The sequence below is a fragment of the Lissotriton vulgaris genome, chromosome 3_1 (genome assembly GCF_964263255.1).
Source record: "Lissotriton vulgaris chromosome 3_1, aLisVul1.2, whole genome shotgun sequence".
NCBI classification, from domain to species: Eukaryota; Metazoa; Chordata; class Amphibia; order Caudata; family Salamandridae; genus Lissotriton; species Lissotriton vulgaris.
In genome coordinates, this window is record NC_141689.1 from 1,722,378,416 (window position 1) to 1,722,391,895 (window position 13,480).

Here is a 13,480-nt window from a genome sequence, read left to right on the forward strand (position 1 = left end):
AAAACATGATAGTGAGCAAAAAGGCAAAAACTTTTTCAAGTCTGATTTTCGCCAAACCACTTTTATCCGGTATTAGACCTTCCCAGCTTTGGCCCCAGAGCCGTCAACTCCCCCGCAAAGAAGTAGAACACCCCCACAAGTGCAGAGTCTTTCTTCATTGGGCGTAATCCAGCCCTCTGCTTTGAGGGAAATAGGAGTCTGGAGGAGGAGGATAGAGGAGCATGTTCTTGTGAACTTGTGAACCTGAGGAATGCAGACTGCGGCACCTTCAAATCAATAAGCAAATAAGTGAAGACAGCTCTGCTGATGGGCTTGTTTTTGTGATTAGGTGATTAAAGTTTTTATTTATATTGACTTTGCAAAACAAAGAAAGACATACACACAGGAATAAAAGTGAATAAGGACGAAAAAGAAAGTTATTGATTCATTGGCTCATTTTCAGGGCTCGGTGTCAGGGAAGCAGAGTTTGTCCTCATACTCTGCGAATTCAGGCGGGAGTAGGTCACCTAACAGAGAAGAAATTCCCTCATCTAAGTTGGTGTCCTCCTCGTCTTCTTCCGGCGTGTATTCTCGTACTTTGTAATCTGGTGGTATGAGGTGCTGATTCATCTTGATCATTGTTAACCTCTCCACATTTTTGGGCGAGATGCGGGTCCTTTTGCAAGTTACAATGCCACCAGCAGCACTGAAAACACGTTCAGAAGACATGCTTGCGAGTGGGCAAGACAAGTAGTTCATAGCCAGGTTGGAGATCTCTGGACACAATTCTTTTTTCCTATGCCAATACGACAATGGGTCATCATGAACATAGGCCTCTGTTGAATCATTCAGATAGTCCTGCACCATCGACTCAAGGTTCACCACGGTTCCTCCACTTTGCTTACTTTTTGCTGGGACCTTTTGAGAAGCAAAGCCAAGCTGAGTTAGCCAATCCTCTTCTTCACACAATGCTACTGTTGTGTTTGGTGCAGATGATCCGGTTGCTGGTGTCTTTAACGGCTGAGAGGTCACTTCTGCCACAGCCACAGGTGCAGAAGTGGATTCTTTTGACTCCGGATGGCCTGCTGATGCTGATGTACTGCCTTTTCCTTCACTTTCCTGCCGTTCTCTTTCAAACCTCATGGCTGACACAGCTAGCCAACGTTTGTACTTTAAAACTTCTGCGTCACCAAAAGGAAAGAATGCTCTGCCTGCCAGTGCCTTTTTGTAGCGTGGATCCAGAATAGTAGCACAAATGTAATGCTGTTCTGTGTGGATCTTTTGAAGACGTTCATCGCAAAGTAGGCGCTGTAATAATTTCTCCGCCAAATCAAAAGCTTTTTGCTTTTTTTCATCTTTTTGAAACGTAGAAGACACCGCCTTCAGTTGGTGCTCTAGCATGCGCAACAATGGGATAGCTTTTCCCAAATTACAGTCCTCCCTGCTGACTGTACACGTGAAGACCTCAAAAGGACGAAGCATGTCTGTCAGGCTTTTAACTAGCTCCCATTGCTCCGCATGTAACCTCAGGTCCTTCACAGCTGTATCCAGTGTAAGGAAATACTGATCGACTACCGTAAACTGCTCATACAGACGCTCAAGCATGTAGAAAGTTGAGTTCCAACGTGTAGCCACCTCCTGGATAAGTGCTTTCACTGGCAGTCGACGTTCATGTAGCAGGCCCCTCAGATGCTTCCGGGCCTTAAAAGAATGGCTGAAATGTGTGCACATTCTTCGGCAGGTGGTCAGTAACTCGCACGCTGGACTTTCTTCACTCAAGAATTTTTTAACAACCAGGTTTATACAGTGCGCCAAATACGGCACTCTGAAATAGTGACCCAGATCCATGGCCTTAACTACATTGGCGCCATTATCCGTGGAAACATAACCAATCTTGCGTTTTTTTGGGGACAGCCATTGAAAGACCTTTGTGTTAAACTGCTGCAAAATGTTTTATGCTGTATGACTTGACTCCATGCCAACATGGCTAGTGTTGCATGTTTCCGAGCAGCTTTAAAAACGTTGTCCGGGTCCACACCTGCCCTTAGCTTTGCTGTAACTCCTGAAAAAGAGACCCAGTGTGCAGTGATGCACATGTAATCAGTGCCTGCGTCACTGGTCCACATGTCTGTTGTCAGATGTATAGTGTGAACAGCACTCTTCTGCAAAGCTGCCCCTATCACCTTCAGCACATCTTCATGTAGTGCTGGAACCGCAACTCTGGCAAAATAGAACCGGCTAGGAACCTTACATTTAGGGCAGAGCGTTGCCACTAATTCAAGAAAACCAAACCCTTCCACAAAAGAAAACGGGAAAAGGTCCAGAGCTAGCATTTTAGCCAGCTTAGTGTTATACAGACGTGTCATTGGGTGGTTGCGTTCAAATGGCGCTTCTGAAAACAACATGCTTCTAATGGTGGGCTGGACCATGATTTTACGGGATGATAATGATGACTTCTTCGACCCAGTTACGCTCTGTGATGATGAACTTTTTCGCACTGGTGTCTCACTCTCTCCCACACTCTTAGTGTGGCTCACAGGGGGTGTGCTGCTGACAGGGGTACTGGGTGTAGGTGAAGAAACGTTTCACGCTTCTTCTTCCTCGTCATCATCAGATGAAACCTCAACGGATACAGTTTGTTGACTTCCAATTCGGGCTTCCTTGATCTCCTTAAGGTGAGAATGCCAATGGACAGTGTGCTGTCTCTCAAGATGACCTATCTGGCCTCCGGTACCATAGTTGGTACCAAGCTTAGCACGACTAACTGCAAGATTACTAATGCTACAAATGGCTATGTTTTCCCTTCTTGTGCAAACACTAAAGAAGTCTCAAACTGCGGACTTCAAATGTCTGTGGGGGGCGGAGGAGACGATACTGGTCATGCTGCTAATGCCAGATGAAGTGGAGGATGTGTGTTGCCGAACTTTACTACGTAGTGCACTTGCAGCACCACTAATTGAGGAAATGGAGGTCGAGGGGGATGGAGGTCCCTTCTGGCGAGAAAATATGGAAGCGGTAGGTGGTGGTGTACTAGTTAACTGCAATGGTGGTGGTCCTCCCATTGCCTCATTGACAACATCACGCTCAGCAGCTTTTCGGGATAGGGTAAAAATGTCTGTTTGCTGCATACCCGCTGAGCCTGGAGTGACGTTTATGATGACTGCGTCATCGTCGTGAGAGTCTTCATCTGCTGGAGCAGTATACGCCACTTCTTCTTCAGCGTCATGATCACACTCCATAAGTACGAGAGTTTCGGGGACCTTCCTTTTATGCTTAGCTACCTTTGTCAGATCATGGTGTGCCTCACTCTCAGACGGCAGTGGTGGTTCCCAATTTGGATCCATATCATCAGAAGGAAGGGGGCTTGAAGAAGATGTAGACACCATCCTTGATCTTTTCCTTGCTAGGGATGTGGAAGACAATGAATGATCAGGAGGAGTGGCTTCCTCAAATAATACCTCGGCTTGAATGTCGATTTCCTGATGTGCCCCTACTTCGGGAGGAACAACTATTGTGGGCACTTGTGCCTTTCCATGCACCTCTCCTTGCGCTGCCTCTCCTTCCACATGTACTTGGGCTTGTACTTGCACATGTGGCTGTTGTTGCGGCTGTGGTTGTTGAACACTCGTCAGATCAGTTACAACAACCTGTGTTGATTGAGGGACATTGCTGCTACTTTCTTGCGATGAGCCAACATCACTGGTCGATGGTGATTGAACAACTATACTGGCGGCCTCTAAAGCACTCAAGGGCTTGGAGTTAAGTTGGCGTGGTGGTGGTAGCACTGAGCCCAATGGAGTGGGGGTGCTGCTTCCAGCTTGGTCCCCAGCAGATCCCGCTGCTGCTGCAGGCGTATTTTTTTTTCCCCAAAAAATGTGGCGGCCGGCACACCAGTCTCCTTGGTAAGTGGCGCCACTTGCTTCTTCTGCTCCTTACTGGCAACTTTCTTGCTAGAGGAGCTACGGGGAACTTTTTTTGGGGCCATATTCTTCAGCAGGCCGCAGTTGCACGAGTTGCACGAGTTGCAGAGTTGTCTTGTCTGTGGCCACACGTGACGTCTCGTGACGTTATGCTGCACACACCGCTGCAGGACTTCTTCCTGGCACTGGTGTTTCTCTTGTGCACCTAAAAGCAATGAAAGACAGAGGAACATCAGTTATGCAGCCAAAAAAAATCGAAAAACACACAAAAATCAGCACAATCCCATGCCATCCATGCCCTCCATGATGTTTCAATTCAAGACTCCCCACAGAAAGACTAGGCCCATGCACCACTCACTACCCCTGGGCATAATGGATGAAAGTTAGGCAGAATGGGTGCAGGCCTTATAACACTGCCTGCATTCAAAATGGCCCCTTGCCCCCCAGCACATGTGCAGGGCCTGCCTGTACCAGCACTCAAAATGGCCCCCAGCCACATGGCCAGTCCCCATCAACACCCCAAAAAAATCGAAAAACACACATAAATCAGCACAATCCCATGCCATCCATGCCCTCCATGATGTTTACATTCAAGAGACCCCACAGAAAGACTAGACCCATGCACCACTCACTACCCCTGGGCAAAAGGCCCCAATAGCAGCCCAAAAAATCGAAAAACACACAAAAATCAGCACAATCCCATGCCATCCATGCCCTCCATGATGTTTAAATTCAAGAAACCCCACAGAAAGACTAGGCCCATGCACCACTCACTACCAGCCGCGGAGCGTCCATTGGGGCGTAGGGGCGTAGCCCCACCAGCCCATGGACCCGCGGCTGCCAGTAAATAATTAAAATAAATGTTCCGAATTTCCTGACTCCTTTTCTCTTCATGCGCCGCCGGGCAGCACCCGACTGAAACGGGAGTGCGCAGGGGGGGCGGGCTGCGGGGCTGGTGTGAGTGTCAGTGTCACTGTCAGTGTAGTGATTGACAGGCGCCGTCGAGACATCACGAGACAGACGAGTCTGAACGCGCATTACAGCTTGGGGCACAAACTTGCCCGAACATGCGCATATTAAGCTGCCCCACATAGTGACTAGGGGGGGTGCTTGATTATTTGCGTGCGGCGCAGCCCTGGCGTGAAAAGGGCGACAGGGCGAGCATTTCGTGTGCCCTCCAGCGCCAGGATTGGCTCGTCACCGTTTCGCAGAGCAGGGGCAATCCATATTGGATGCCGCTCGTGGGTGGCTCAGCCGCAGTGGACAATGGCCAATCACTGTATCTGACTTCTTGTAGTCATGCAGTGATTGGCCATTGGCGCGCGCGCTGGTAACAGTTCTTCAATCAAATCACTACAGTCACTCCACTATTAGTCCGACTCGCCTCGTGGTTGCCGTTGTGACTGTGTGGACTGGAGTGAGTCGACTCGTGTCTCGTCGTGTGCTGCTTGTGTGGAGTGGAGAGACAGACAGTACTGTCTGTGTGGTGAGTGAGACGAGTATTGTAAACATACGATACGCCGTGTGACAGACACATATGCATTAGCAGGTGCCCTGCCGCCCATGCTTATCCTTCCGTATGTGCACCCTACCATGTACTCCTGTCCTGTTTCCTACGTGTGCCTACACAGTACAAGCCCCGCCAGCCCCCCGAGTTCACAGTGCCAAACCCAAACCTTGTTTTAATTACTTACGTAATTTCATGATTTCAATATATATCTTGGACTGCGAGTGTGTGCACTGCGTGTGTCTGAAGGAACGCTGACTGAGAGAACGCGGTGCTGCCTGCACTGTTGTGTGAACTAGCTGATGGCTTATGTTTATTTACTGTTGGTGGAGGGCAGTGCCCTGATTGATGGTTGTTTATAAAACTCCACCTAAAAGCCCATCAGTTGGATAAAGGTGCTATCTTCTACACTACATTGGGTTATGGATCGGTCCTATAAAGACTTCAATCACTAGTTTCAACAGTTCATATAAACATTGATGCTTTCTTGCCCATCCACATTCCTGGTGCACTGACTCCCGGTGTCCAGCGCTCTCGCACCTTCAGTCTGGTGAAGCTATTTTATTTTACAACACGTCATTGTTCCGCTGGAACAGATGGGTGGTTTGTATCTGTTCTTTTAAAGGGCTTGTTTGTGTTGGGTTCTGAATATCACCTAATCACATTGTTTATTGGACACACTAATACTGGTCTTTGTTGTTACGTGTCAGTTTCATATGCCACTCTTCCACAACACCGCATGGCTCTGAGGAAGGCACACGAGGTGTGTTCTAATGTGTAAAATAACACTTTAGTGTGGGTGTGTGAACACACATGAAAAACTCTGCTTAATTCTGAACAACATTATCTTATATTCAAAGCACGTTTACAGTCCCTCTGAGATACGAAGAGTCGAGGGACTTCATTTGAATCTGTTGGAGCCGAGCGCAGCTCTCCACACCCGCAGTGACCTCAAGTCACTTACAGGAGGGAGGACAGCTAGATTTCCAATGTTAATGATTATTTCTTGTAATGCTTAAATTATTGATGTACGTTGTGAAGATGCAGAGCTGTTCAGGATATTTAAAATAGTGCACTTTGTGTGAGTTAATACTTAAGAGTGCTGCGTAAAATGTGATGGGAGGATTTCTTATGGTGAGTGCTGCAGATATTTGTTGCTGTGCTGATGTGAATACTTTTTATTGTGTTCAGTGTTCCTATGTTTCACGGAGCTTGGAAAAGATACAGTACAAGTCTCGGTATGTACTCGAGATGGTTTACACCAATGTGCAGGATCCTGGCTGCCTGAAGCATCACACCTGGGTGTGTGCGTCCTTGTACAGCTGTAGTTGACTCAGAGAGAGCACGAGGTGTAAGGGACATTTTCCATTATAGAAGTGAATGACTGTGTAGAAGTCTGACCCTGTGCACATTGTGTAGATACTGTGGACATGTGGGAATGACTAAGTGTCCAAGCTGCAAGGTACAGCGAGTTCCTTCAGGCCTCATGGTGTATGCTGGTAGATGACAGGGCACGAGTCTCCATGGTGCTGGGTGCACTCGAACCTAATGAGGGATTGTGTATGCTAATGAATGACAGGGTACAGATACAAGGTCACTCAGGGTAGCACTGTATACATCAGTTCATGACTACGTGTGAGGTGTCAGACTGTGAGGTATATGTGAGTACTTTATGCCTGGCGATGATTAGAACAGTGGATAATAACGTACAAGAACGTATATGGGATTCACATGAGTTGGGTTTTACAGGTATTTGCCGTCCTTTGCAGAGTAGGAATGCGCCAGGGCTTTATCATCAGGGTGTTAGACTCTGGTCCTTGTATTGTAGCTCGTATCAGAATAAACAGTCTAACATCCCTTCCAATAGCAAGGTTGTGTAACTAGGCGGGGTCGTCCACTGTCGCCCATCTTGTTAACAGTGGCTCTGTGACCCGAAGCTTTGAATTCAGACATGATTTGGACCATGCTCACAGTCACACCAGCTGTAGACACTTTATGCCGACGATATGAGTTTCAATACGAGTCTCGGTTCCGTTTGTGTCTTAGGCAATTTGTACTCTGCATAGATATTGCAACCCTTCGCCTGTAGTGTACTCTCCTTTTTGTAGTCGTGCGTGCATACCAAGGGAGTTTTATTTAAGGTATTTTGGGGGGTGTGGCGAAGCGCATGATGCTGCCACTACGCTCTAACTGTGCTTGTCTAAAGTTTGGCTTTATAGGAGAATTTGTTTCTCATCACATGGTATTTGTTTTTCTGTGTGTCATCTTCAAAGTCAATCTTCGTTCCACTAGACTTCACTCGTGTTCCACAATGTATGAACCTGCATGCTACCGTCCAACGAAAACTCTTAAGCTCTTGTCAGAAGTCTGAAGCTCAATATAAATTCAATTGCATAGCTGTGTAAAAACTTTGTGGCACGGTTGTGGGCGTCCCAACCATCCTTCATGCCCTGACAAAATGCTGGCATTTATTTGCATGTAAATACACAAACATGGCATGATGGAGCCCTCTTCAGCTGAATGCTGTCCTGGTATTATGGTGACGATTCTTTGCATAACAGTGATAATACTGGACGCAATGTAGCCTTCCATTGCATGTTCATGCCCACCACAAGCACAATGCTGATCATGGTATAATGGTGCTTGTTCTTGACCCGCTGTTGACATCCATGGCATTATAGTGCCATTTCTGTGTAATGCTTGCCGTGGAATAATGGTGGCAGTTATTTACATTTCATGGACATTGTTTGCACAATATGAGCAGCCCCAATGTAATGCTTGAACTGGCATTGTAATGTTTATTTTTAGTTTTTTAATAGCATTCTTGCTTGTGATGAGGCTTGTACTCACTCGCCCACTCAACCAACCATCCTGCTGTGGCACATAGATACAAAATGTGCCTTTCCATGTTCATTCTGCCCCAGCTCCTTCGCACTGTGACATTGATGGGAGCACTCATACAGAAAACAGACCCTTAGGGCAGGCGTGGGCTGGCCGGGGTATAGTACAAGCATAAAATGCCAGAAAAGAGAATTTAGTGTCTCTGCAACTATCACCGACTCTAGAGAACCTTAGTCATACCACATGTACTTGAGCTGCACCTTGACTTCTGACACACTGTAGAGGCCATCTTTATGACCCTAATTGCAACGTGCTACATGTATGATGCAACTGAAAAACGAAATTCTTGAAGCCATCCAAGGCCAATTTGTGTGGCCCTGAGTGGCTACATAAATCTCTAGTGAAGTAACGCAGCGCAAATCTCTGCATTGCCTTAGTCTGAGCTAGCTAGGGAGCCGTTCCATGAGCGTTGCACGGGTGTTGCCACACTACGGCGCATTGCTACACGTTCCTTGTCCCACAGGGGAAAGTGTCATAAATATGGTATTTAGCATGACTTGCCATCCTTCGTGGTATCAATTTTCTTTTTTTATACTCCGTTGATGTTGTTCCTCTCTTTTAATTCACTACTATTAACATGACTTTCCGCATGGTTATCCTCTGACTCTTGAGTCCCTTATTCGTAATATGGTCCATCAGTCCTAGCTATTCATCTATATTGTTTCTGTTTTGTTTTATTACCTGTCTGATACCGCAGCTGGAAAAAGCACTGGGGAAATATAGTACCAAGGACGCTAAATAAAGTAGGGAAAAATGATGTATTGCTCTTCCAAAGTATTCCACGTATTTTCTGTTTTCCTTGCTTCTCTCTCGCCTCCTGGTGTTGGTGTGTGTGTTTTCCTTCTCCTGACCGGGACCCTGATGTTATCTTCACAATTGAGGCAAATGCAGAGACCTCCATCACTTTCCGATTCTCCCCCCCCCCGAGCTAGTGAAGGCCTTCTTCATACCCCCCCCCCTCAATCCTGGCTTCCAATCTTCTAGAAGTGGACACATCCATCCAAGCATTCACTCCTTCAACCATCAATACCTGCAGTCCCTCCACTGAATGTAGAAGCAATTTCACTTATGAAATAGCGAGATCTATTTTATCTGCTAATGTTTGCCTTTTTTACGATGGTTTAAGACAAAGCTCTTGTCAGCTGTTGGCTATTCTGTTCCTTGACTAAAGGGGCACGTTGCCAGAGTGTCCGTGATCTGTATCATTAGAGCGCTAGATAACATGTCTTTAATTCATTCATTGTTTCACTCATTCGCAACAAAGCTACCAAATAATAACGCAGGCAATGGTACAGAAAAATAGAAAACTAGGCATTATGTTCCAGTCAGAAGTCACCGTGTGTGTGGCAGCCTATAAGCTTATGTACACAGCCCTCTGTGAATCTTTACCGCTCTCTGCTAGAGAACATTGCACCTTTCCACCTTCTGTCCACTCACACATCTCTCTAAAGTACCACAATACGCTTATCGTAGAAGGCTGCACATCATGCTCCTAGCCTATTTAGTCAATTTGTAGTAAGTTGCACAATATACCTCGAACGTGCACTTTGCCCATCTACTTATTTCTCACTTAAAACATATCATTTGAACCTATCTTTCTCCCAATAGCTAAATTATTATTATTTGCAGTAGGTTACTGCGCTTGGACAAAGCAGTATTTTGAACATTATCGATCCAGATTTCCCTTCATAATCACGTTAGGGGGTGAATATTATCTGCTACTTAGGCCCACATGTAGTGTGTATGCTGCCACCTTACTATTTTTTAGTATGTGTTCAGAGTAGACGCATAGTATATGTCATTGAACGCATGTCATGTGATACTTTTTTTTTTAATCAACTCCACAGTTTTTACCTTTTGAACGTTTAAAGTCGCACTTGCGAGTTGTGGTAGATCCGTGGCGTTTGCTGTGAGATTAGTACAAATGAAATGGTGAAGGGATTAGTGCATCGCCAGGCAAAGTAGGCCAGGAGTCCTCTGCATTGAGCAGTGAAGGCCTGGGGGCTGGGAGTTGTGCAGGAATTACCGCCTGGGACTGCTTTCATTCGTCGACTGTACCATATTTAAAACAGTTATGTGTCCACAGTAGATCATTTCAGCAGTCAAATGTTTTCGACAACTCAAGCGAAAACATGGCAGTCAAATGAATTGAAAGGCATTGTCAGCGAGAACGCTGAATAGCCTGGGAACATTTTTACTAGCCTTGAATGCGTCACTTCGCTCAAGGCTGCTTTTATTAAAGCTTGCATGGAGACGCTGTTGAGAGAACATTTGGCTTCATGCTTGAAAAAGTATTGAAATTGTACATTTTTGTGGCTGCCTATGCGAATATCAAGTTGTGTGGTGTCCCGTGTTATGCTTTTCGTTGTATTCTTACTTGTAGCAATGCTGTCTTTTCCTATTGTATATGTAGGTAGGCGTAATAAGTATCAGAAGGCAAAGAAAAAAAATAGGGTTCGGTGAGCGCCTCGCGATCTGATTGATGCAATAGCACTCATTGAGAGATATCTTGCATAGTTTGGGCCTGGTCCAGAAAGTGTGCTGCTGCTGCCTGTGCACTGCAGTGCAGGAGTCGAGAGGCAATAATTTACATTAAAACAGGCACAGCGACCTCACCTCACCTGAGATAGTCACAGACTAGACAGGGTCAGTCAGCACAGGCAGCATCATGGCAGCGCGGCGGCATGATCACAGGCGCGGCATGATGACCGGGCGCTGCGGGGAGACTGTATTTTATTATCTGCATTCCATGCCTTCTTTAGACTCAGACTACAGACTGTATGACAGAGTCAGAGTCAGAGAGTGCGCTGCTGCTGCCTGTGCACTGCAGTGCAGGAATCGAGAGGCAATAATTTACTCAAAAATAAAATTTACTTTAAGCCTGCCAAGCTGTTATCTAAATGAGTGCCTCCCACTTTCAGCTTTCCAATGCAGCCGTGCTTACGGCTCATGTTGCTCACGGAAGTCCAGTAAAGTTGCAAGTCACTCTGCTGATTATAATTAAATTATGAACGTCTTCTAGACCGTTTTATGTATTTTCTGGAATTTTGGCTAGAGTCTGTTAAATAAAAGCTGTTTAACAATTATTTCCTACGCTTTTCAGCAGTTAACTTAGAGTTTCTCTTAGCTCAAAGGAGTGCAATTTCTGATTTTTATGTTTCCCTCAGCTTCATAGCTTGATTTTGCTCGTGAGAAAGTGTCCCTCATAGTCGTTGAAATGTCACTCATAATTACACTGAAATTATGACAATGTCACACATGGCAATCTAAAACCTTGGCAGCTATGCTTGCATTGTGCACCCATTTGGGGGGGGGGGGGGGGGGTGGAGCTAGTCACAGATGTAACAGCACTTTAAGGTGATTACTCCTCTTAACACCTGTCTGGTTGATTCCTAAAATGTCGTTTTCCAAGATGGACGCCTCTTCCTCCAGTCTCCTTTGCTCAGACCCGTTGTTAGCTCTTGGTGCAGCACCCTCCCACCCCTGCTCTTCAGCCTGTTTATCGATCCTGTGTTGCCCTCCTCATAAATTATCGCCCTCCAGACTCCCTGCTCGGCCTCCCTGTCACTGGCGGGACCAGAGGAGGCCTGCAGGCTGAGGTAGGAGGCTATCCTGACGTCATCAGGGAGGCCAGAAGACGGAGGTAGGAGGCCATCCTGACGTCATCAGACAGGGTTAGGGAGGCAAGCAGGCGGAGATATGAGGAGGTCTTTTGACGTGATCAGACAGGGTCAGGGCCGCCAGACTGCTGGAGGGCAGGTAAAGGGAAGCGAGAGAGACTGAAGCGAAGCAGGGAGGGTAGTGATAGCAAGCTGGGGTGGACAGGAATGTGGCAACGCTGCAGGGAAGACAGAAAGCAAGCAGGGAAATACGCTGAGTAGAACGCATGGCCTCCAAGGAGCAAGGGGAGGAGTTATGAAAGGATGGGTAACACCTCTGCAGTGCTTTAGACTCCGGTGTAGAGGAGTGGGCTTGGAAAGGCCCCAGAAGAAGAAGGACCCCCTCCGTGGGTGCTGCACAGATGAATACATCTCCTCGAGGAGGTCCATCATGGATTCATGGGGTAAGTCACGAGGGGGTGACACCATCCCTAGTGACGCCACTGCTTGATTGCTCAGAAATCCCCTCTGTTTAGTGAATCTAGCGGCGCCTTCGGGAGAGCCTTGAAGGGAACAGCTGTAACGTGCCTTATTATATTAAGCAGCTACCTATGTTATGCCATCTATTAATGTAATAACTGCACTTTCACAATTGCTTTATTAACCTTCCTGCTTTCTCAAATTCGCTTGAAAATGCACGATTTTTCTTCTTTTTTTCCAAAATTTTCTTGGGGGGGTAATCCCCCCAAATCCCCCTTTTGGGGTTCGGGCTCGCTCGCTACGCTCGCTCGCTACGGTGCTGTATGCTATTTAGTTTGCGCCCCACCACTTTCAAACCTCACCCACCGCCCCTGCTCACTACCCCTGGGCATAATGGATAAAAGCTAGGCAAAATGGGTGCAGGCCTGAGAACACTGCCTGCATTCAAAATGGCCCCCTTGCACATGGCCAGTCCCCATCAACACCCCCAAAAATCGAACAACACACAAAAATCAGCACAATCCCATGCCATCCATGCCTTCCATGATGTTTACATTAAAGAAACCCCACAGAAAGTCTAGGCCCATGCACCACTCACTACCCCTGGGCAAATGGCACCAATAGCAGCCAAACAAAATCGAAAAACACACAAAAATCAGCACAATCCCAGGCCATCTATGCCCTCCATGATGTTTACATTCAAGAGACCTCACAGAAAGACTAGGCCCATGCACCACTCACTACCCCTGGGCAAAAGGCCCCATCAACAGCCAAAAAAAATCGAAAAACACACAAAATCAGCACTATCCCATGCCATCCATGCCCTCCATGATGTTTACAATCAAGAGACCCCACAGAAAGACTAGGCCCATGCACCACTCACTACCCCTGGGCATAATGGATGAACGCTAGGCAAAATGGGTGCAGGCCTGAGAACACTGCCTGCATTCAAAATGGCCCGTTGCCCCCCCAGCACATGGGCAGGGCCTGCCTGTACCAGCACTAAAATGTCCCCCACCCACATGGCCAGTCCCCATCAACACCCCAAAATATCGAATAACACACAGAAATCACCACAATCCAATGCCATCCAT